The following is a 24,791-nucleotide window of genomic DNA, read 5'->3' on the forward strand; positions in this document are numbered from 1 at the left end:
AGACAGATTTTAAAAAACAAACGTTTTATCAAAGGTCACATGTCAAAGGTGCTCTGAAGAAAAGTAAAGCAAGACAAACTAAGAATAATAGAGTTGAGGCAGAGTGTGAGCAATTTCATTTAGGGATGTCAAAGAAGGCCTCTTAAAGGAGGTGATATTTGAGGAGAAAAAAAGTGAAGAAACAAGCTGTAGAAGAGATGGTGGAAAAGGCAAACTAGCTTAACTACTTTGGCCAAGAAGTGACTTTTATCACATCTTCTTATATTTCACTGGTGAAAGACAGTCACATGACCTCACCTAGGTGCAAGGTGGCTGGGAAATGCAGTCACTGGCTTAGCATTTGATTTCAGGAAAACTCTACACAATGAACAAGGATCATGAATCTATGGTAGGGCAGACAGCTAGCTGGCTTTTCTGCCACAGCTGTTCATTTGATTAATCTTGATTCTTCTCTTTCATGGCATTGATTTGCCTCAAGTGTCCAATTATTCTTGGTTATCCATTCTTATTTACAAACAAAAGACTTCGTGAATACATACCAGTAGTTAGCAAGGGTTTTCTTTGTGGTTATAAAGGTCATTTTACCCAAAAGGTATTTTTCTCCAGAGTAGGAGTGCTGAATTTCAGATATTATGTATGTGAATGTTGCATATGTATTGGCAAGCTTCTCTTTAGGATTTGTGGACAGAAGCAAGCATGTAACTGTTAAGTTGTACAAATGAACAGGACAACATTATACCCAGAATGAAACGTTTTAGTTTTTTTTTTTTCACTTTGGTTAGATCTGCCTCTTTGTTCCCTCCCAGGTCTGCAAGTAACTTAGGCTCTGTTCTGCCTCTCCCTTTGGTCAATACCATGCTGGGTCCCCTACCCACCTAGATCTTCAACTTTGTTTACAAAGCATGTCAAATTGGCAACTGCTACAGCATGAGAGGAAAAGACTGACCTGTTTAGCTGCTCTTAGACATTTCTTTAAGCTTTTTTTGAGCGTTAAAAAACAGACAATAGTTAAGTGGCAACTTTGATGAAGGGTAAGACGGAACACAATACTGGGGAAGCCAGCACAACTTGTATAAGGAAAGCTCATGGAAACTCCAGAGACACATCCAAACTCCCTGAGGGACTGAATTACTGGGCTGAGGGCTGTGGGGACCATGGTCTTGGGGAACATCTAGTTCAACTGGCATAACATGGTTTATAAAGAAAATGTTATACACTCTACTTTGGTGAGTAGCATCTGGGGTCTTAAAAGCCTATGAGCAGACATCTAGGATACTCCACTGGTCTTATCCCTTCAGGAGCAAGGAAGAATGAAGAAAATTAAAGATACAAGGGAAAGATTAGTCCAAAGGACTAATGGACCACTTCTACCACGGCCTCCACTAGACTGAGTCCAGTACAACCAGATGGTACCCAGCTACTACCACTGACTGCTCTGACAGGGATCACAATGGAGTGCCCCAGACAGAGCTGGAGAAAAATATAGAATAAAATTCTAACTCACAAAAAAGTTCAGACTTACTGGCCTGACAGACTAGAGAAACTCTGAGAGTACGGCCCCTGGACACGCATTCAGCTCAGTAATGAAGCCACTCCTGAGGTTACCCTTCAGCCAATGATTGGACAGGCCCATAAACACCAGCCCTGGGGCAAGGACTAGAAGGCAGGAAGGAACAGGAAAGCTGGTAATACGGAGCTCAAGGTTGAGAAGGGAGAGTATTGACATGTTGGGGGGTTGTTAACCAATGTCATAAAACAATATGTATACTAACTGTTTAATGAGAAACTAGTTTGTTCTGTAAACCTTCATCTAAAGTACAATAAAAAAATAAATAAAGCACAAATAAATGGGAAAAAAAAAGATTTCTTAAAGAGGGCCAGCTGTGAGTGCTGATGATAGAAGATACTGCAACAAATTAAGTGATCATTTTTAGTTAAAAGATATTCCAGATAAATTAATGAGTAGACTGTCTAATAATTAGTAAGGATGTGAAGAGTTCACTTAAATTTTTTAGATATACTCTCAAGAGTTCGGCTGCTAACCAAAGGGTTGACAGTTTAAATCCACCAGGCACTCCTTTGAAACCCTATGGGGCAGTTCTACTCTGTCCTATAAGGTTGCTATGAGTTGGAATCGACTCAACGGCAATGGGTTTTGTTGGTTTGGTCTACTAAGTACTATGGGAAAAATCAAATGCTCTAGAGACCGAAAGCCAAAAGCCAAACCCAGTGCTGTCGAGTTGATTCTGACTCATAGCGACCCTAGAGAGGCAATGAAAAATATGGTATCTGGGCATATCCTTACTGAATGTCAAATGTATACTTTTTTTTTAATTGTGTTTTAGGTGAAAGTTTACAGTGCAAATTAGTTTTTCATTCAAAAAATTTATACACATATTGTTTCAGTTAGTTGCAGTCCCCACAATGTATCAGCACTCCCCCACTTTCCTTTTCCATCCTGCATTCTCAGTGTCCATTCATCCAAATTTTCCTGTCTCTTCTTGCCATCTCATCTTTGCTTTTGGGCAGATGTTGCCCATTTGGTCTAGTACAATTGATTGAACTAAGAAGCATGCTCCTTATGTGTGTTACTGTTTGTTTTATAGGCCTGCCTAAACTTTGGCTGAAAGATGGACTTTGGGAATGCCTTCAGTTCTGAATTTGCAGGATATTCAGGGCCATCGTCTCAGGGCTTCCTCCAGTCACCATCAGACCATTAAGAATGGTCTTTTTTGTGAATTTGAATTTTGTTCTACATTTTTCTCCCACTCTGCCCAGAACCCTCTATCATGACCCCTGTCAGAGAGGTCAGTGGTGGTAGCTGGGTACCATCAAGTTCTTCTGGGCTCAGGCTGGTGGAGGCTGTGGTTCATGTGGTCCATTAGTCCTTTGGACTAGTATTTTCCTTGTGTCTTTGTTTTCTTCATTCTCCTTTGCTCCAGATAGGATGGTACCAATAGATGCATCTTAGATGGCTGCTCAAAAAGTCTAGGGCCCCAGATACTACTCACCAAGGTAGGATGTAGAATATTTTCTTTATTAACTATGTTGTGCCAACTGACCTAGATATCCCTCAAGAAAATGGTCCCCAACCCTCAGCCCCAGTAAACTCAGTCTCTCAAGGTGTCTGGATGTGTACAGGAAGCTCCCATGACTTTGCCTTTGTCAAGCTGTGCTGACTTCTCCAGTATTGTGTGTTGTCTTCCCTTCATCAAAGTTAATACTTGTCTTCTAACTAGTTAGTGATCTCCCCTCCCTTGTAACCATCAAAGATTGTCTTTTTCTGTGTGTAAACCTTTTCTTGGGTTTTTATAATAGTGGTCTCTTACAATATTTGTCCTTTTGTGATTGACTTATTTCACTCACCATAAAAAAAAAAAAAAAAAACCATAATGCCCTCCAGATTCATTCATGTTGTGAAATGTTTTGCAGATTCATCACTGTTCTTTATCATTGGGTAGTATTCCATTGTGTATACATACCATAATTTGTTTATCCATTCATCTGTTGATATGCATTTAGGCTGTTTCCATCTTTTTGTGATTGTAAATAATGCTGCAATGAACGTGGGTGTGCATATGTTTATTCGTGTGACAGCTCTTATTTCTCTAGGATATATTCCTGGAAGTGGGATTGCTGGATTGTATGTTATTTCTAGCTTTTTAAGGAGGCGCCATATTGTTTTCCATAGTGGTTGTACCATTTTACATTCCACCAGCAGCACATAAGAGTTCCAATCACCCCGAATAAGCACATTTTTAAATAATTAAAAAATATTGTACACATTTTAACCCAGTGTGGTAACAATATGGTGATTATAACATTCTGTGCAGTATATTTAATACTGAAGCTTAAAATAAAATTATTACCATATTTTAAAAGCATTTTTATTCTTTTGATAGATAAATGGCAGACTGATAATTAACCATTCATAAATCTGTATTATTTCCATAGAAATATGGGTGATTAGCCACCATATGCAGAACTGAACAATTTGTTGAGAAAGGAAGCCTAGCTATGAGTTATTTCTTTTACCAGAGTTCATTTTGCCACATTCTTGCTTGTTACATCAGCATAGAAAGGGTACTCTTCTTAGTCAAAGGAAATGCTGGTCTATTTTTCTAAGTAAAAACATTTTTCTTCATTTTTAAAATTATTCCAAGCAATTATAAACAAAGCTTTCCCATCCTGAACTATAGGGCTAATCTTTAGGCTTATTATGCCATATATATATATATGTCCTTAAATGAATACTGAATACATTTTTCATAAGCATTTTCTATACTCATATAGATCATTACTTTCTCAACTTACAGCAACCGTACGTACAACAGAACGAAACACTGCCAGGTCCTGTGCCATCCTCACAATCGTTATGCTTGAGCCCACTGTTGCAGCCACTGTGTCAATCCATCTCATTGAGGTCTTCCTCTTTTTCGCTGACCCTCTACTTTACCAAGCATGATGTTCTTCTCCAGAGACTGGTCCCTCCTGATAACATGTCCAAAGTAAGTGAGATGAAGTCTTGCCATCTTTGTTTCTAAGGAGCATTCTGGCTATACTTCTTCCAAGACAGATTTGTTCGTTCTTCTGGAAGTCCGTGGTATATTCAATATTCTTCACCAGCACCATAACTCAAAGGGATCAATTCTTCTTCGGTCTTCCTTATTCATTGTTCAGCTTTCCCATGTATATGAGGCAATATACTAAGATATAGCGTATAAATACAAGTGACACATAACTAAAACCAAACTCACAGCAACCGTATAGGACAGAGTAGAACTTCTCCATAGGGTTTCCAAAGTTGGAAACCTTTGAGGAAACAGATTGCCACATCTTTTCCTCACAGAGCAGCTGGTAGGTTCCAACTGCTGACCTTTCTGTTACCAGCTGAGCTCTTAACCACTGTGCCACCAGGGGTCCTTTCATAACTAGCCGAGTAATAAAAGAGTTTGGCCCTACTTATTCAAAAGACTCAGTGCTGCATGTTTATGATACAAAAAAACAATTTAGGTATATTCAAAGACAGATTAAAATATTACTTTGTGCCCTCATTTTTAAATTCCTCTCAAAATATAGTAAAAAATGTGTGTTACATTGATGATTCTCAAAATTACCTCCCTTTCTCTGAAAGAACACTTAACTATAAAGTCCATTAATGCTTAGCTATCAATACTTCAGCAATTGATACTTCTATCACTTTACAGTTTGTAAGAGAGGTTGCAATCTTAATTCACTTCATCTGCCATTCTTAAAGGACTATAGTTTTAAAACAACACCATACATGAAATATATATTAACATACAAATTAGGAGTTTTGCTCACTTCATAAAAACATTCACTTTAAAATTATTTTAAATCAAAGCTTGTTTAGTGTGCTTCGAATACGATTGTATTTAGAAAATTCATTTCAGCTAGCAGTAAAAGAAATGATATAAGAGTAATATTTTACTTCTATTTTTGTATCTATTATCTTTTTCTTACAGTTTCTGGAATAGAAAGAGAAAGTATAAAAAAGAGAGGGGATAACTAACATGAGGGATAGTATAGCACAATGGTTAGGAGATCCTGGCTTTGAAATCACACCAACCTGGATTCATCTCCTTTCCCCATGATATACTTTCATGTAACTCCATATAAAACAATTGATAGTGACTACATTATATATAGTTTTGGAGATTAGGAGTATTTGACTGAAACTAAAATTAACTTGAATCAAAGAACTCAGAGATGAATCAAAACCTTCCAAAATTCAAAATTTACTACATCTTGAGGAAATCACTCATTGTTTTCCAAAGAAAAAGTAGCATAAGAGACTTAGAAGCTTCTTCAACATAAAATAGTGCTTATAAAGTATTTTGATGACTGGTAGCATAAGTGAATGAAAAATTTAAAGATAAAATTATAACAAATATACAGGAAATAAATATTAAGGAAAAATGCTTAGGCAAATGTTGTTTTAGTTAGGTATATCAAAAATACTTGAAAAATTGTCTAAAAAGTTTTGGAGAGTTTATAACACTAATGGATTCTCTCATCTTCAATTATTCGTATGTACTAATTTATTACCCTAAAATGAAATAGCCAGAGTTCTCAACATAAGTCCTATTTGAAACTTCAAAGAAGTAGTCTTGGACTAAAGCTTTATTTTCCTTCAGAGATTTTACTTAAAAACAAAACAAAATAAACAAACAAAACATTTTAATATTTGCCATTTGTGAAGTCAATTACTTCCAAAGACAAAGTAAGCATGTTGTTGTGTGTCATTGAGTCAATTCTGACTCACAGTTACTCTACTTTTCCTAGGCTATAATCTTATGGGAGCAGAAAGCTAGGTCTTTTTCCCGCCGAACTGCCACTGAACTGTTGGTTGGTTCAAACAGCTGACCTTTTGTTTAGTAGCTGAGCATTTAACCATCGCACCACCAGGGCTCCTTTAGAGTAAGCATAGATATGCCATTTTAAAATATTAATATCGTCATACATTTGGATTCTCTCTCATAATCTCTTGCAATAAAAACTGTGATTTCTCATTGGAAAACAAATATTTGCCTACAATCTAATTTTAACAAGTTAATTTGAAATTACTCTTTATATATATATATATATATATATTATTTTAAATGGTAGAAAATTCTCTGTCCATCAAAAGATATTCCAAAGCCTCATTACTCCCACATAACTAATGAGTTTGATATCTTCATATCTCCCTAACCGTTCAACTAGTTCTAGCTATTGTCAGAATGTTGTTGCTATCGTTGGCTTCCATCAAGTCAGCCCCAACACATAATGATCCCGTGCACAACAGAACAAAATGCTGCCTGGACCTGCGTTACCCCCACGATCAGTCGCAGATTGGACAATGTTCCATTGTCATCCATAGGGTTTTCACTGGCTGATTTTTGGGAGATCACCAGGCCTTTCCTCCTAGTCTGTCTTAGTCTGGAAGCTCCACTAAAACCTGTTCAGCATCATAGAAGCACGCGAGCGACCACTGGCAGACAAGCGGTGGCTGTGCATGAGGTGCATTGGCCAGGAATCAAACCTGCATCTCCCGAATGGGAGACAAGAATTCTACCACTGAAATATCAATGCCTTACCATGTCAGAATAAACCAAAACCAAAAACCAAACCCAGTGCTGTCGAGTCGATTCCGACTCATAGGGACCCTATAGGACAGAGTAGAGCTGGCCCATAGAGTTTCCAAGGAGCGCCTGGCAAATCCAAACTGCCAACCCTTTGGTTAGCAGCCATAGCACTTAACCACTATGCCACCAGGGTTTCCAGCGTCAGAATAGCCATTGCTTAATCCAGTGGCCAAAATTACCAATAATGAATTCAGTTTATGTGTATATTTTTAATTAATTTGGACAGTTCAACTTCTCATATGGTAAGCACTCAAAAACTGTTGCAAGAAAATAAAATTTCACTTTTATAATGAAAAGATTTGATTGGCTGAGGGTCCTTATAGAGAATCCAAACCTAATAAATATTTTGTTTGTAGTCAGTTTGTCTGTAATAAAGCAACAGCAATACTTTCTTCTTTGTAGGTGTCCTAATTTGTCAATACTATAAAGCCTCGTTAATTCAGACTCTACAAAATTTAAAATTAAAGAACATATGTGTAGAAGTCAGCTTAAATATACTAGCAAAAATGACATGATAATTGATATGATCTGCAGTGTATCTACTATGTGCAAAGTACTTTACACACATTATCTTCCTTAATCCTTATAAATAACCCTACAAGATAGTTATTATCCTCATTTATAGGGAAGCAAACTTGGCTCAGAGATTAACTAACACATCTATGTCAAACAGCTACCCAGTGTCAGGATTAGGGTTTGAACCCAGACCTGATTGTCTCTAAAAGCTTGCGGGTGCTAGTCTCTTGAGAGATGAACCAGTTTTACTGAACAAAAAATGTAGTTTTGTAGAAACAATATAAATCAAACTATTAACATGGTTATTCCTGGATGTTGGAACTATGGTTGATATTTATTTTCTACTTTACACTTAGCATTTTGCTATGTTTTTGCAGTACTTATTACTTTATATATAAGCAGAAAAAAAGAAAAAAAAAACTTGAAATTGTCCCTGCTCTCAGAAGTCTTATAATCTTTTATTTTACATTTTCCATCTGTCTTCATTTGAAATGTCTTCCAACCATAACAACTCTCTTTTGCCAATCCATATTTATCATTTCTCTCAAAATGTAATTCAAAACTTATTTAACTCCAAAATATCTTCTTTGACCAAGATCATGTCAGTAACCTTCATATATTATGTTGTGGTATTTGCACTTCCAAGTATTTTAAAGGAAAATACGTTGTTTTGTATTACAGGTTGTTTCCAATTTATGACAGGGTTCCGTTTCAACATAAGTTGGTTCTGATTTAAGTCAAATACCTCAGTTTTTTGTTTTTTTTTTTTTTTTAGTTTCCATTATTGCCTTTTATTATCAGTATCTTTATAAATCTGATCTTTATTTGTCTTTGGGGATTGGAAACATTACGTATGAATTTACAGATATATTTTAACACATACATACTAGAAAAATACATAAATCATAAAAATTTACTCCAACAATGAATAAGAAGAGTTGGACAACATTGGCGTTCTGTCAGTTGCGGTAATAACTCCATCTGTGGGAGGTTCTGGATCATCTGGGTTATCCCTGGGAATGGGGATGGCATTTCTAGTCAGAAAATTAGTGAGAGTTATCTGCATGGTCCTTTTCTTTTTTTCTTTATATACTTCTAGGTGATATCTCACTGCTTACCGAATCTGTCTATTGACTTTGGCAAAGTGATCAGTGATCAGCTTTTGGGTCCATGTTTTCAAGCAACTGAAGTCTCTGATTTAGTTTAGAAAACTTAAATCTGTACAGCAGTGTTTTGAACAGTAAATTATAAAATTGAGTATCTGCGAGAGAACATCTGAAAATGATAATATCAGCAAAGTATGTGCTGCAATACGGTATGTAGTCACATTACTAATTGTAAGAGGCAAAAAAAAAAAGCCAGTTATAAGTGCGGTTTGTTATAACTCGAATATGTCATAAGACGGAGACTACCTGTATTTTGATATTGAATGTATGTAACATGTTCTCCGTTGAAAGAACTTCTGGAGTAAAATAATAAACTGAAGCATGTGGAGGATTCAGATGAGGTTGGTGACCATGATTCTGAAGGGATTCCAAAATATACGGATGTGTGATTTTCCGTATAGCATTTAATCAATGAGTACAAAGAACGATTTCAAGGGACGTCATTTCATAACAGTGATAAGGTAAAAGAACTATTATGGTTCTGAGTTTTCTTCTGATCTATATAGATCTGCGATGTTTCCATATCTGTGGTAAAGTTTAAACGTGACGAAGGAAAACAGAAGCAAGATTCACTTTTATAAGTGAAGAGGCAGCATGTGTAAGGTGCTGTGGGACAGAGTAAGAAAATTTGAGGGCAAAGTAAAATTAATAGGATGAGAAAATTAGCCTAAAGTGAGTGAATAGGGGTGCATAGGACCAACATGAGAAAGAAATAAAGGAGGGTGAGTAGACTGTGCTGGGTGATGCAGAATGTTGAACTTAGAAGTTTTCTCATTAGGATGACAGGGATATCTGCAGGACAGTGATGAGGAAGAAGTAGGCACTGAAGTGGGCAGGGGCACAGACACCAACTCTCAAAATTCCTCGCATGCACTCCACAGGCCCACGGTGTGTCTAACACTGCTGGGCATCATGAAGGAGCAGAGAGAGAAGATAATTTCTCTTCTCAAGTACCACAGAGAGAGAGAAAAAAAAAGGAGAAAAGGGAAGCCATAGAAAGGTCACTGCTATTTTCTAAGCAAAAGATAACCATGGCCTCAACAACAGAAAAGTAAGTGATTGAGGGACAAACATAGTTTGGCAAATACGTGAGTGGTATTTTGGAAAGGTAGAATTAACCTTAAAAAACTGAAGTGGAAAGAGGGAGAAGCTATGAAGTTGTGGGTCAATGTATAGCTTTATATTTTATCCGTGTTCCTATACTTACAAACACTAAATTCTTATCAGGGAAATAATAATAATTTGACATGAAGAAGAATGAAGCCTCTTATCCTAATACATAGTCAGTCAAAATTAGAAGCCATGCCATTTCAAAATACAATAACCTTGTTTTTGAAATTGCCATTCCATAATACTGTTTTTAAATTTTCATTTCTAGGTTTCTGATCATTTTTTTTTCCCGTAAGATTACAACAAAAGTGTTCAATATTTCAACCATGTATTAGTGGGCAATCTAATATTAATTATTGCCTTTTTAAGATGATTAAAGAGTTATGACTGAAAAATGATACCTGAGCCAAACATCTGAAGATCAAGTTTCAGCCCTAGGCAAATTATAATAACAGTTGAGTTACAAATTCTCAAGAATAGTGACTACAATAAAATATGAACATATTATAAGTACTGCCAGAAAACATTACAATAAAGCAATAAAAATAATCATATCTTATGTGATCACAACAAAGGCTGACAAAAGTAAATTTGGAATCTATCCATTTCCATATTTTAAAATAATATCTCTATACTAGTGTCTCTTTTTCTTTATTTAAACTCTCTCATATAAAGATCAGAGTCCTTATTTTACTTTTCATCTGTTTCTTCAATAACAAAACTTCAGAATGCCATTCTTCTTATGACCAACCAATATATGCTTAAAGAGGACTGAGGAACAGTAGAAAAATAAGCCATTGGGAAAAAATACACACTGAAATTGAGTAAGAGGAAATATTGGGAACATGTGATTTCTCCTCTGCAGAAAAGCTCCGTGATAGGGTTCATATGCCTCTCAGGAATGTGGACAGATGGAGGAATTAACGTGTCCACAAGCTATGGCTTTCAGGAAGTCCTACCACTCAATATCAGTATCTAACCTAAAATAAACACTGTTAATGAGCATAGTAAGGAAATGGGGTATTTTGATTAATTAAAAATAACTATATGCTTTCATATATAACTGAATAAGCTTCAGAATGTTGCACTATAGTAAATTACATTTAACTCTGTCACTGAACAAGAATCAGTAGATTGGGGTCCTGATCCTGGTTCTGCTAATCTCTGTGTGAGCACAGTAAGTCACTCAAACTCTCTACAGGGAGTTTGCTTTCCTCATTTATGAAATGAGGTGGTGGATTTATCATGCTCTGGCAGTTCGAATCCAGCAGGTGCTACTTGGCAACTCTATGGGGCAGTTCTACTCTGTCCTACAGGGTCGCTATGAGTTGGAATTGACTCCATGGCAGTGGGTTTGGTTTTTGGGTTTAAGGAGCCCTGGTGGCAGCAGTGGTTAAAAGCTCAGTTGCTAACCAAAATGTCAGCAGTTTGAATCCACCAGCCACTCCTTGGAAACTCTGTGGGGCAGTTCTACTCTGTCCTACAGGGTCACTACAAGTTGAAATCAACTTGATGAAAATGGGTTCAGTTTTGGTTAAAGTTTCTTCTAGCTAATAATCTGTTGTATTCTATAAGGAATGGTAAAACAGACCCCCAAATTAGCTGTTTCATTCATGATACCATCAGTATTCCTGTTTCTTAGACTTCCAAAGCCATTTTTAACTCTTCCTTTTTCTGACGGGCCTTGGCCAGGCCTGATACATTGAAACCTGAAGTAGGTTCTATGCCTTAGCAAGAAATAATATATATATGAACAAGAAATTCTTGTTCACAAGTCAACAAGGATTCTTTTATGGTAATAATCCAGTCCCTTTGTACTAATGTTCCACAACCCAACCCCCTGGAGTTCCATAAAATTTTCTAAGAAAGACCTAGACCATGTTTCTGGGTTCCTATGAACCAGCAGACTCCTACTCAACACAAGATGCCCAACACTAACTGACTCTGAGCATGCCTTTTTGAGAAAAAGGGTGGCATTAGGGAATCATATCCGTATATATCCTGGACTTATTACTCATTGTATTGATTGGTTGCCAGTTTGGTAATAAAGCAAAGTAGAAATAAACTTTGACCAGGTCATCATTCTTAAACCTGGACCAGCCTTTTGTTGTGGCCTGGCTTATTTTCACTTTTTCATCTGTACTTGGTCTTCCTATAGCATTCACAAAGTCCTGTCAATATTATATAATTCATATTTACTAAATCTTGACAATTGTATGTAGTTCTGTAAGCTTATTCATTGAGACATGGATTAAAGCTATGATGACTAAATAATAACAATAATAATAAACAAAAAAACCCAAACTGTTGCTGCAGATTCTGACTCATAGTGACCCTATAGGACAGAGTAGAACTGTCCTATAGGGTTTCCAAGGAGCGCCCGATGGATCTGAACTGTTGACCTTTTGATTAGCAGCTGTAGCTCTTAACCGCTACCCGACCAGAATAATAACAACTAATATTTATGTAGTACTCACGTGGGCCATCATTGTTCTAAATACTTTGTGGAAATGAACTCATTTAATCCTTATCACAATCCATTGAAATAGGTACTATTATAATCGTCACACTAAGATGTAAGAACTGAGGCACAGAAAGGCTCATGACTTGCCCAAGATCACTTAGACAGTAAGTGGCAAAGCTGAAATTCATACTGCTTTTAAAGGCTGTCCTTACAATGCTATAAACTCTCTGTATAGACTCATACTTAAAAAAAAAAAAAAAATTACCTCTTTATGTGTTGACTAAGTTGCTATCATATACATTTGACAGCCCACCCTACAGTTATTATAAATTTTCTTCACTATGAAGCCTGTATAATTGGGGAAAAAAATTACATTTTTAAGGCTAGATCGTGTTTTAGAGTTCCTAGAAATTTCTTTTCATTAATTGTGGAAAGTTGAAATTTTATTGTTTTAACCTCTCCCAAAGACTGTAACGAGACTCAGATGGATTTCAATTTGTTGATGGTCATTTAAAATATCTTGTACATTGAAATCTTACATTAGGAAATAAACACTTTTTGTTCTATTCAATTTATTTTCTCAAGTGTCACCAATATATTAGTTTTTCCCACACAGACTGCTATGCTTTCCACTGATAACTGTGTAAATTCTAAAGTACTATCATTACATGGGCTGGAATATCAATATACATCTGATAAGTACTCATATTGACATACCACAACTATAAATATTCCCTTTTTTAAAACACAAAATACTCTATTGTAACTCCTCTATTCGTGATTTATCTACGTGTGTGTATGGAGCAGAAATTGACAGGATCAGTCAGAATACACTATTATAGCTTGACAAGCAAACAGAATTAATTGTCATATGCTTTATTCACTAAATCTGACAATGCTTGCATTTATTTTTTAATGTACTTCTTTTTTCTAGAAAATATTTTCATTTTAATATCTCTTTATAATCTCCAATATGCAATTCCAGCCATCTCTTGCTTCAATACAATAGTGAAATCAAGATAATGTAAAAATGAATTTAATTTCAGTATTCTTTTATAACTTGGCACTCACACATTTTACACAATATGAAAGTAATAAAATTATTATATATTTTCAGATTGGAATTAAATTATGTCACAAATCATAGGGTTAATGATTAGCTAATGAATCTTCAAGTACAGTAAAACCTTACTAACTTGGACAATTGTACATCTGTATTAGTAGAAAGTTTAAGTTATGGAGCACTTAAAAAAAGGCAGTTGTATTATGTATCAACTGGGAAAATCACAAACATAGCTTATGAGATGTCAATTACATTTTTAAGGAATTTTTATTTAATAATTAGATAAGAATAATTTGAACTTAGCACACACGTTGTATATACATTAGTGCTTCTAAAGAATTTAGGGCTCTTAAAATATGTTCCAAAGTTTTAAGAATTTCTCCTAAAATTCTGCCAGCAGTATTAAGTAGTGAGTCATATTAGTTTGATATTGTTCTCCTGAAATATTGGTGATATTAATTAGCTTAACATTAATTCGATGAACTACCTATTGCAACACCTTTTATAACTTCTAGGTCTTTCTTCCATCAATTATCACTAGTCCTTTATCATCAACATCCCTTACAACTGACTATACACATGTTCAAGCCTCTCAAGTTTTAGAAACCAATAAAACCCTCCCTGGGAACCCCTTCCTTTCATAGCCTAGTTTCTCAAAATAGCAGTCTATACTTCCTGCTCCTGTGTTCCCACCTCTTGTACACTCCTCAACCCACAGCTGTCTGGTTTCCGCTATACTCATACACTGAAACTAACAAATATTCTTCAGTTCCTATAATACTTAACCTCTTTGCATTATCTGATCCTGACAGCCATTCCTTTCTTAAAATTGTTTCCCCTCTTACCAACCTTTGTAAATATCTTGCCTTCCTGTTTTTCTTCTTGTCTCTCATTCATTCTTTCACAGGCTCCTTGTAGGAGACAGCCCATTGGAATCCTGGCCAGCTCACAACATTTCTCTTTTTATCTGAGAAAACTGCGAGTATACAATGGAAACTCACTTCTGTGCTATAGGACTTGGCTTTCCTAGTTATAACCAGTTGATCAAGGCAGGGTAGACATTTGGCTCAAGTGGAACCATCAGACGCATGCGTAGTGAATTTTGAATGAAAAGGTTGGGACAGGGAATCACTGGTGGTAAACCTATCAAATTAATTCCAGCCTCTTAAGAGAAGGTGAATTCAACACATGAAAAGATGCTCACGATCATCAGCCATTCAAGAGGCACAAGCCAAACCCATAATGAGATACCATCTCCCCTCTGCAAAAATGGCACTGATCAGAAAACAAACAAACAAACAGAAAACAACAAATGCTGATGAGGTTGTGGGGGAGACTGGAACCCTTATCCACTGCTGGTGGAATTGTAAAATGGTACAAACACTATGGAAAATGCCATGGTACTTCCTCAAAAAGCTACAAATAGAGATGTCTTATGATCCAGCAATCCCACCCCTAGATGAATAGACATAGGCACACCTACGTTCACTGCAGTATTATTCACAATAGCAAAAAGATGGAAAAAACCTAAGTGCCAATCCATGGATGAATGGGTAAACAAATTGTGCTATATACATACAACGGAATACTACACAGCCATAAAGAATAATGATGTGTTTTCAAAAAATCTTACAACATGGATGAATGCGGAAGACGTCATGTTGAGTGAAATAAGTCAATCACAAAAAGACAAATACTATATGATCACACTTCTATAAAAAGACAAGAATAGGTATACATACAGAAAGCGATGTTCTTTGGTGGTTACCAGAGATAGGAGGGGTAGAAAAGGGGAACCACTTTCTAGTAATAGACACTTTTTATATCTGGTGATGGGAAAGGTAATGCCAAATGCAGATGAAGTCTACACAACTTGACTAAATGATGACACTAAGAAGTACACAAGAATAAGAGATGTTTTTGGTAAATGGTAAAACATATATAATTTTGCAACAATAGCAATAACAACTAAAAAACATGTGTGTGGTTATATAGGTGGATATGTATGCATGTATGTATATAGGAAGGCATATGTGAGTATATGCATGTGCACGCACAGGTGTATCCACAGGCATATGTATATACATGTTTGTGTGGGCTACACATATATCCATACATATAATAAAGCACATAGGAGCCACAATTATGGATACTTCCTAGACATAACTAAACACCTCATGGGACTAGTTTAATGAATTTGAAGGCTTAGGATCATAGTCTAGTGGGACAACCCGGATAATTGATATAACGTAGTTTATAAAGTTTATGTTCTACATCCTAGTTTGGTGAATAGCATCTGGGCTCTTAAAAGCTTGCAAGCAGCCATCGAAGATGCAACCGTTGGTCTTTACTCATCTGGAGCAAAAGAGAAAGACGAAAATCAAAGATTCAAAGAAGAAACTATCTACAGGACTAATAGCCCACATGAACCATATCGTCATCTATCCTGAGACAAGGAGAACTAGATGGTGCCCGGCTACCACTACTGACCATTCTGACCAGGGACATAATAGATGGTCTGGGATAAAATGGGAGAAAAATGTAGTACCAAACTAAAGTTCTTAAAAAAGACCAGACTTATTAGACAGAGAGAGACTAGAGGAACCCCCAAGACTATTGCCCTGCGATATCCCTTAAACTTTGAACTGAAACAATTCTCAGAGGCCATCTTTCAGCTAAATAATAGATTGGATCATAAAATAAAGACTACCAGTGAGTGCTGAGATCTTTAAAAAAAATATCTACATGAGACCAAAAGCAAAGATGAGAAGGTAAGGGGGCCAGGGAAGCTAGCAGAACAGAAATAATGAGAATGTTGACACATTGTGAAAAATGTAACCAAAGTTACTGGCCAATATGTATAGAAATTGTTAAATGGGAACCTAATTTGCTGTGTAAACTTTCACCAAAAACACAATAAAATATTACTTAAAAACAGAGAGAGAGAGAAGGTGGATTCTTTTGGCTGAGGTCCCTGGCGTTACTCAGTTGCTGCCCTTCTCTGACCGACTGATTGCTCTTACAGCTTTTCTTTTGGTTCTGAGAGATACACACACAACAAATCCTTCCTCCACTCCAAGGATTCACAGCCACTTTGTTTTTAAATTTGCTACGGTTGTTTTTATTAAACTAATAATCATCTTGACTGGCTCCTCCCTCATCTCTGCCCTTAAACACTGATATTCACCACAGGGTTCTCGCTAGATCTTCTAATTTTAAATAATTTCCTGAGCATTTTTCATTCAAATTTGTTGCTCTTACTTATGTGTTTTTACCAGTATCTATTTCTTCTTCAGACTTCAGAAAAGCCTCTCCCCGCTGGTTTTCATTTTACGGTTTTCCCAAATTTCCTGATTCTCCTTCCCTGGTTTTCCTTCATTTCTTAGTCATTTCATGCTAGAGTTTCTAAAGGCACCATTCTTGGTCCTCCTCTCACTCTACATGCATTTATTGGGTACTTCACTCATTCCAATTAGTTGGTCTATCATTTCTATATTGAAAATCAAAAGTTTGTATCTCTACTAGTCCCTTCTCAAAATCCCAAGCCATATATGCATATTAAACAATTCCACTTCATTGAAAAAGTCCCTTCGACTCTGTAAATCCAGAATTTAATTAAATTTTGTTTTTCTCTAAACCAGCTTACCTTCCTATATCACAGGGTCACCACCTACCTAATATCCTTCTCACTTTCCCTAATATATAAAGTCGGCAAACTGTGGTGTTAACTGTTTCAGTATGAATTACAGGCTAGGAATGTATTTTACATTTCTAACGGATTATAAAAGAAAAATAAATAAAGAAGAATATGATAGAGAAAACCATATGTGGTCTACAACTCCTAAAATATCTACCATCTCGCCCTTTAAAGGAGCCCTGGTGGCACAGTGGTTAAGAGCTCAGCTACTAATCAAAAGGTTGGCAGTTTGAATCCACAGCTCCTCTTTGGAAATCCTATGGGGCAGCTCCACTCTGTCCTTTAGGGTCACTATGAGTTGGAATTGACTCGATGACAAAGGGTTTGTTTTTTGTTTTTTTTTCTTGGCCCTTTACAGAATAAGTTTGCTGACCTGTCTTAAATGGTCACCTCCCTCTCCCTAGTATCTTAAATGACCACCAAACTCTCTCAAATGTGGCTTTTCCTTCTGTCTTTGCTATCAGTGTCACAAATCTGGACATTATTTGTTCCTAAAAAAAATGGAAAAGCTTCTTATCTAGCCTCCAAAGCTCTCATCTCTTCCTTCTAGTCAGCCTTCCACACTGGCACTAGACTTCTCATTTTACAAACCAAATCTGATCACTGCCTTGCTTAAATATCTCTGAGGGTTCTCCACAGGTACAAGAGGACTGCAGATTCTTTACCTTGATATGTATTTCCTTATATTTAATTCTATTTTTCTAGTATAGCTCTCCTTGACTAATATCTTGAAATAGGCTCCTAGCTATTACTCCCTCTACTAAGGATGTTCTCAGGAGAAAATCTTATTCACGGAAGGGATTTACTTCATCAAAGTAGATAATACTGCTTACAGGCAACATGCAACTATAATTTGTATATTATTGTTAAACAGAAAAAGTTACCCACAACTGTTTTTTAAAATACTGTGGCAAGGGGTAAGAAAATATACTTGTGATGAAAAGTCAGGATTAAGATTTAGCTATCAAATAAAATATAAATGTGAAGCTTTACATTGCTTTACAGTTTCTATTAAAAAAAGATAAAAATGATCTTTAAGGATGCTTCTACTTTGAAAATTCAATGATTTTAATCATGTGATCTATTTCTTTAATATTTAATCTCTGTCATATATTCTTTGCAGAATATTTTTTAATTCTGTAGTTCAATAGAAGGATACTTTTTTATTGGTCAAAATAAATTCACATGAGATGACCTTAAAAGTCTATTTAAAAAGCCATCAGTGAAAGTAAATATTGGATTTCTTCATGTTAAACCTGAAAATCCATCACTATACTTGCCTTTTACTTTATTTGCTGCTTAACATATCTCAGCAGTGAATCTATCATACCAACGTAGTCATCATGGTCCAAGCTGCAAATAACTGAGAGTGTCAGTGTCAATTTTGCTTTCCCACACTTGCTTCCCTTCACTTCATCTGATTTTAATAATTCCTGTCAAACCACAAACAGACCAAATTACCTTCATGACACAGAAGCTTTCAAGAAGCAGACAGAATCTCAACTTTCATTTAGCAACTACAAAAGAAAGCTGTCCAACTGGACAAATATTATTTCCACACTTGACAATCTCTACAGTTGAACATGCATTTTAATTTTAACTAAACCTGCCAGGAGTTTGATATGAGCTTCTTGTTTTGTGTAGATTGACTCACAGGATTATCAGACCAATGACTGTAATTGTGATGAAAGAACCCAACATTTTCCACTAGAAGATGAGTCATATACCAAATGTGAGGGATCAAAATGAACTACAAGACATGTGTTGGCATAGCATAGATCACAGGAGGAAAGCTACTTAAAGTAGGCACTTTAATTACTAAATAAAGACTAATATACAGAATACATTCTTAATATGATTTTGAAAAGAGTTCATAAATCAAAATGTAAACTAGTTAAAATTTTAGCCATAGACACCATTGAGAAACAGATTCTAAGACTGAAATCTAAGTAGATTTTTAAATTATTTTGGATTGACTAATCTAAAGTTAGATTTTTAGTACACCTCTTCATGTCAATTATAATAAACTGGTTTTCTTAACAATTAAAAAGTCCACTCTATAATGGTCAATATGCCTTTGTACACTCAGAGTAAAACTTGAAAAAAGTCAGAGTAGAAATAAAAACTGACAATAAGTTTGTAGAGGAGTATTAATAAAAACTACAGTGGAAAAATAGACTAAGGGACTATTATATCTATAAAGTTTAATTTATTAAACTTAAATCTAAAACTTCCAAGTTGTAAAATATTTCTGGGAACGTTTCCTTTCTAAGGTAGGTCTGAATTCCTCATAAAATTATTAGTGTCTTCCAATTGCCAGACATAAGTCATCTATCCAATCTGCTGCATTTGACACTAGTCCCAGGTTCTTCCTTCACCAAAGACCATTCCGTTGGCTTTTAGGGCACTGTTTACCCTACTCCTTCCCTGAACATTATCGTAGACACCAGAGCTAAGGTTTCTTTGCCAGCTCCTTTTCTTTCCCTTCCCCTTCGTCCTCTGACTGGACAATGTCATCTACATCCATGCCTCCTACTAAAAAATTCTCTTGGATCTCAACATGCCCCTAAACTATTTTATTATCTCCTCTCTGAAACATCTTTCTTCTCTTGAGATGCCGATGATAGCTAGCAGCACCACTATCAATTTGGATATTCATGGCAGAAATGTGGCCATCATCCCCCATATTCTAACATTTTCTCACCAACCTCACAGGCGTCATCAGTCTTTCCTTCTATCTTATGTGCATCAATCCCCTCCTACTTCCCTGTGTTAATTTAAATCCCATCATCTGGATTAGTGCAGCAGTTTCTTAAACAGTCTGTTTATATTCTGCATCATCTCCCTCTAACTCATTCTCTATCTTACCACCAGAATGATCTTTGTAAAACAGAGAGAAGAATCAGCGCTTCTATCTAGCAATATTTTATGCCTAAGTGACTGGGAGAAAAGTTATAAGAGAAAGAGAAAGATGAGAGGAAGGAGAGAGCTGGTAGGAGGAAACGGGGTGTCCATATTAGAACTAATGAATCTGACGTATAGAAGATACAAAAAAAAACAGTCAGGTATAAATATCCGGCAGCATTTGGAAAAGAAGAAATGGAATTTGAGAGTGAGGGAATAAAGCATATGTACATAAAAAGACCATGTAATTTATCATCCAAACCAGGATTATTTATTTACTGCACTTTTGATGAAGTCTTCCAGAGCAAATTAGCTTCTCATTAAACAATATACATATTGTTTTGTGACATTGGTTGCCAACCCCATGACACATCAACACTCTCCCCTTCTTGACCTAAGTTTTCCCATTACCAGCTTTCCTGTCCCCTCCTGCCTTCTTGCTCTTGGCCCTGGGCTGTTGTGCCCATTTTTGTTTTATGGGCCTGTCTAATCTTTAATCTTTGGCTGAAAGGTGAACCACAGGAGTGACTTCATCACTGAGCTAGAAGGATGTCCAGGGCCATACTTTTGGGGTTTCTCCAGTCTCTGTCAGAACTGTAAGTCTGTTTTTTTTTGTGTGTGTGTGAGTTAGAATTTTGTTCTACATTTTTCTCCAGGTCTGTCTGGGACCTTCTATTGTGATCCTCATCAGAGCAGTTGGTGGTGGCAGCTGGGCACCATCTAGTTGTGCTGGATTCAGTGTGGTGGAGGCTGTGGTACTTGTGGTCCATTAGTCCTTTGAATTAATCTTTCCCTGTGTCTTTGGTTTTCTTCATTCTCCCTTGCTCCAGACAGGATGAGACAAGTGAAGTATCTTAGATGGCCCCCACAAGCTTTTAAGATTCCAGATGCTACTCACCAAAGTAGAATGTAGAACATTTTCTTTATAAACTATGTTATACCAATTCAGCTAGACATTCACTAAGACCTTGTTCCCCCCAGCCTGCAGCCTAGTAATTTGGTCCCTTAGGGAGTTTGGATGTCTCTATGGAGTTTGAATCCACCAGGTGCTCCTTGGAAACCCCATGGGGCAGTTCTACTCTGTCCCTTAGGGTCGCTATGAGTTGGAATCGGCCCAACTCAACATGTTTGGTTTGATTTTGGTTTTACGTAGCTTCCATTACCTTCCCTTGGACAAGTTGTGTTGGCTTCCCCAGTACTGTGTATTGTCTTACCCTTTACCAAAGTCACCACTTATCTATTTAGTGTTTTTCCCTCCTCACCCCTCCCTTCCCTCATAACCATCAAAAATTGTTTCTTTTTGTGTGTAAACCTTTTCATGAGTTTTTAATAGTAGTGGTCTAACATAATATTTGTCCTTTTGTGATTGACTTATTTCACTCAGGATATTGCCCTCCAGATTCATCCATGTTGTGAGACGCTTCACAGATTCATCATTGTTCTTTATTGTTGCGTAGTATTCCATTGTGTATATGTACCATAGAAACCAGGATATTTTTAGAGAAATTGGAGTGCTAAAAATAATTCAAATTATATAATGTGTAAACTATTTACTCACCAACTAAGTTGTTTTATTATATTTATGGATCTATAAGATAATTATATTCAAAAACTATTTTCAAGAGTAACATTCTTTCTAAAAATAATTCCTATATCTCTGTTCACTAAAGCAAAGGAAACTTTATATTATTTGATTAGCTTGCTGCTGGTGGTGCTACTGCAGAAAAAAGGCCTTGCTGTTTATGTTCTGAGGCTTTTGTTGTTGTTGTTCTTTACACAGTTGGTATCAGAATAACTGGAGTCTACCTTGGATCCCTGCTCATGTTTAATTATTGTATCTTATTAAAATGCATGTAATACATGATAGGGATCCCCCAAATAGCATAAAGGTGGGAATTCAGTATCACATTACACATAAAAATAGCAGCCTATTGTTTTAAAAGCTACTGAATTCTGTGTAGAAGGGCTGGATAACATAGTAGTTTAGAGTTATGCTTCTCAAACTTTACAGTATCATCCACCTGAGAATCTTGTTAAAATGCAGGTTTTCAGTAGGGCAGAGGTAAGGCCTGAGATCTTGGATTTCTAATAAGTTCCCAGGTGATGATGACACCACTGGTTCAGGGACCACATTTTGAGTAGGAAGAGTTTAGGGAGTGAGCTCTGACTCACAACACTTGTGTTTGAATCCCAGCTTCATTCCTTACTACTCTGTAACCTTCTCCTTGTGTGTCTCTACCACATCTGCAAAATAGTGAACTCATAATGGGTTGGTATGGGCATTACATGAGATAACCATGAATAGTTCTTACGATAGTCCCTGGAATACAGAAAGCACTGAACAAATGTTATCTTTTATTATTAATATTATTGAAAAATATTGAAAAGTATATATTGCATCTCATTAGAAGGCCATTTATAGAGTTGACTGATCTAGCAGAAACACTAAAGAAAATCACATCATTCTTTTCCAGGGAGTCACTACAACATCACTGTACACTGAAGGGCATTAAATATGTAAGTTCGATCCACTACCCAGTTTTATTAAATACATAAATCTGAAATTGCTCTAAATGAATTTGTAGGAAGCTGGCTTGGCCTATAATATTTAAAGATCATTTTTGGTGTATGCCAGAAAACTTTTTTATATTGCAGGTGTACACCGAATTTCAATTTATTTACTTGAATAGCTTCCTCTGAATTTAGAAACAGCTTTGTTTAAGATTTTTCATTTTTACCAAATAAAAATACAAACTACTATTAGTAACAACAATAATAATGATTAAAAAATTTTGTTCAAACAAGGGTATTGCTCTGGTTCAAATAAAACCAAAAACCAAAACCAAACTCGTTGCCATTGAGCTGATACTGACTCATAGTGACCCTGTAGGACAAAGCAGAACTGCCCCCATAGGGTTTCCACGGCTGTAAATCTTTATGGAAGCAGACTGCCACATCTTTATCCCATGGAGCAGATGGTGGATTCGAACTGCCAACCTTTTGGTTAGCAGCTGAGTGCTTAACCACTGCACCCAGGGCTCCTTAGTTTAAATAAGTTTGGTTAAATAAATAAATTTAAATAAGTAAATTTAACCAAACCCTTAACAGAAAACTGTACATATTTTCAAAACACTTCACAATGCAGCATAATTACCTTTTGCCGTTGAGAACTGGGGCTTAGAAAGAATATTACTTGTCAGAATCATGGAGATTTAACAATGATGTGGTATTTGATATGCGAGGGACCAGCAGGAAGGAAAAGTAGTTAGGAGCAGAAATGAAAGTAAAATTTCACAGCTCCTGCCCAAATGAAAACTATTAGATACTTCTCGTATTCAACACTAGTTGAAAAATAATGAGAGAGAAGAATGGAAAAGAAACATTAATATTCTCCCAGTCAGTAATAACAACTAGAAAGGGTGAAATGTGGTGGTTCTGTCAAGGAAGAAATTAGAGCTTGCAGTGTTTTGGGTTGGTGAGTATCTTTACGAATCAGGGCGAAAAGGTCAATGAAAATTTGACTCCTCACCTTTGATTTTTTTTAACACAGGTGATTAAAAAAAAGACAAATTGGAGCAGATTCTATCATGTTTATTTTTCTAAATTAAAACCAGCTTCAACAAAGGCAATGGGGGCCTGCCCTGAGAGATCATGACAGGAAAATCGAGGAAAAGAAAGGAATTTGGATGAGTAGATTATTCTCTCTCCTCTCCTTCCCTGTATATTATGTAAGGAATGCTCATGGCTGTTCCGTAAATATCTGATGTTACGTAAAAAAAATTTTTAAACACGCAACACAATGTAGATGATAATGTTTTACTTTCTATGACAAGTATTACTTCTAAAAATGTATGTAAGATTATACGTAAAAAAAGTGCTTTATGAAAGGGACTGCCATATGAAAGTTTTTAAGGCAGGGTTCATCTGTCCTCAACGATAAGATATTCTTCAAATGAAATGGTTATCAGATTTAATTTGTACTTTTAGTAAAAAAAATAAAAGTAAATCAATTGTGGACATTGTAAATCTTAACATCTACAGAGGTGAACAACCAATAAGATCAAATGGCATAAGACGGTCCAAAAATAGAGTGTGAACAGAATTATAATGACATCATGTGTTGCTATTTGGGTTCACATTGGTCTGAATCAAATTCCCAAAAAATAGAAATGCATAAATACTGAAAACGCCTGAGCCAACTTTTTCCACTTGTAAGGCAGGTATTAGCTGTCTCCCAACTCCAGAGAAGCAAGGAGTTCCACTTCAGTGTGACCTATTTATGCCTCTTATATTTACCGTATGCATTTTTTAATGACCCCAAACCAAAGGAAATGTAGAAACCTATTTGAAAAGCTGACATTAAGGTTGTGACACCAACTAAAACAGAAAAAGAATTCAAAGCTAAACTGACACACGATCTCCAAATCAGTCGGTTACACTCCTCATTTAAAACACAGTTACTGTGTGAAATAGTGATGGCATGTCAGCCCCTGCTTTGAAACTCCTGAATTTTGTCATTTGGTGTTTGTGTCACAACCTTAACACTATTTAAATATAACTTTTTAATATCTATTATTTAAAAAATTTCTTTGAATTGAAGATACTCTAAAGCTTTGAAGAAGCCAACCTCAAAGCACTGCATTTCCAACATGCCACTTCTATTAGACGCAGTGCATAAAACATTTGCTGTTGACAAATCTAATTCGTTAAAAGGTGAGATGGA

The 24,791-nt window shown here is 36.1% G+C and overlaps 1 protein-coding gene across 2 annotated transcripts in view; it reads right to left on the reverse strand.

Moving 5' to 3' along the window:
• Positions 1 to 24,791, reverse strand: part of KIAA0825 (KIAA0825 ortholog) — a 446,146-nt gene that overhangs the window by 402,736 nt on the left and 18,619 nt on the right. The gene's annotated exons all lie outside the window — the stretch shown is intronic.

The sequence above is a fragment of the Loxodonta africana genome, chromosome 2 (genome assembly GCF_030014295.1).
Source record: "Loxodonta africana isolate mLoxAfr1 chromosome 2, mLoxAfr1.hap2, whole genome shotgun sequence".
NCBI classification, from domain to species: domain Eukaryota; kingdom Metazoa; phylum Chordata; class Mammalia; order Proboscidea; family Elephantidae; genus Loxodonta; species Loxodonta africana.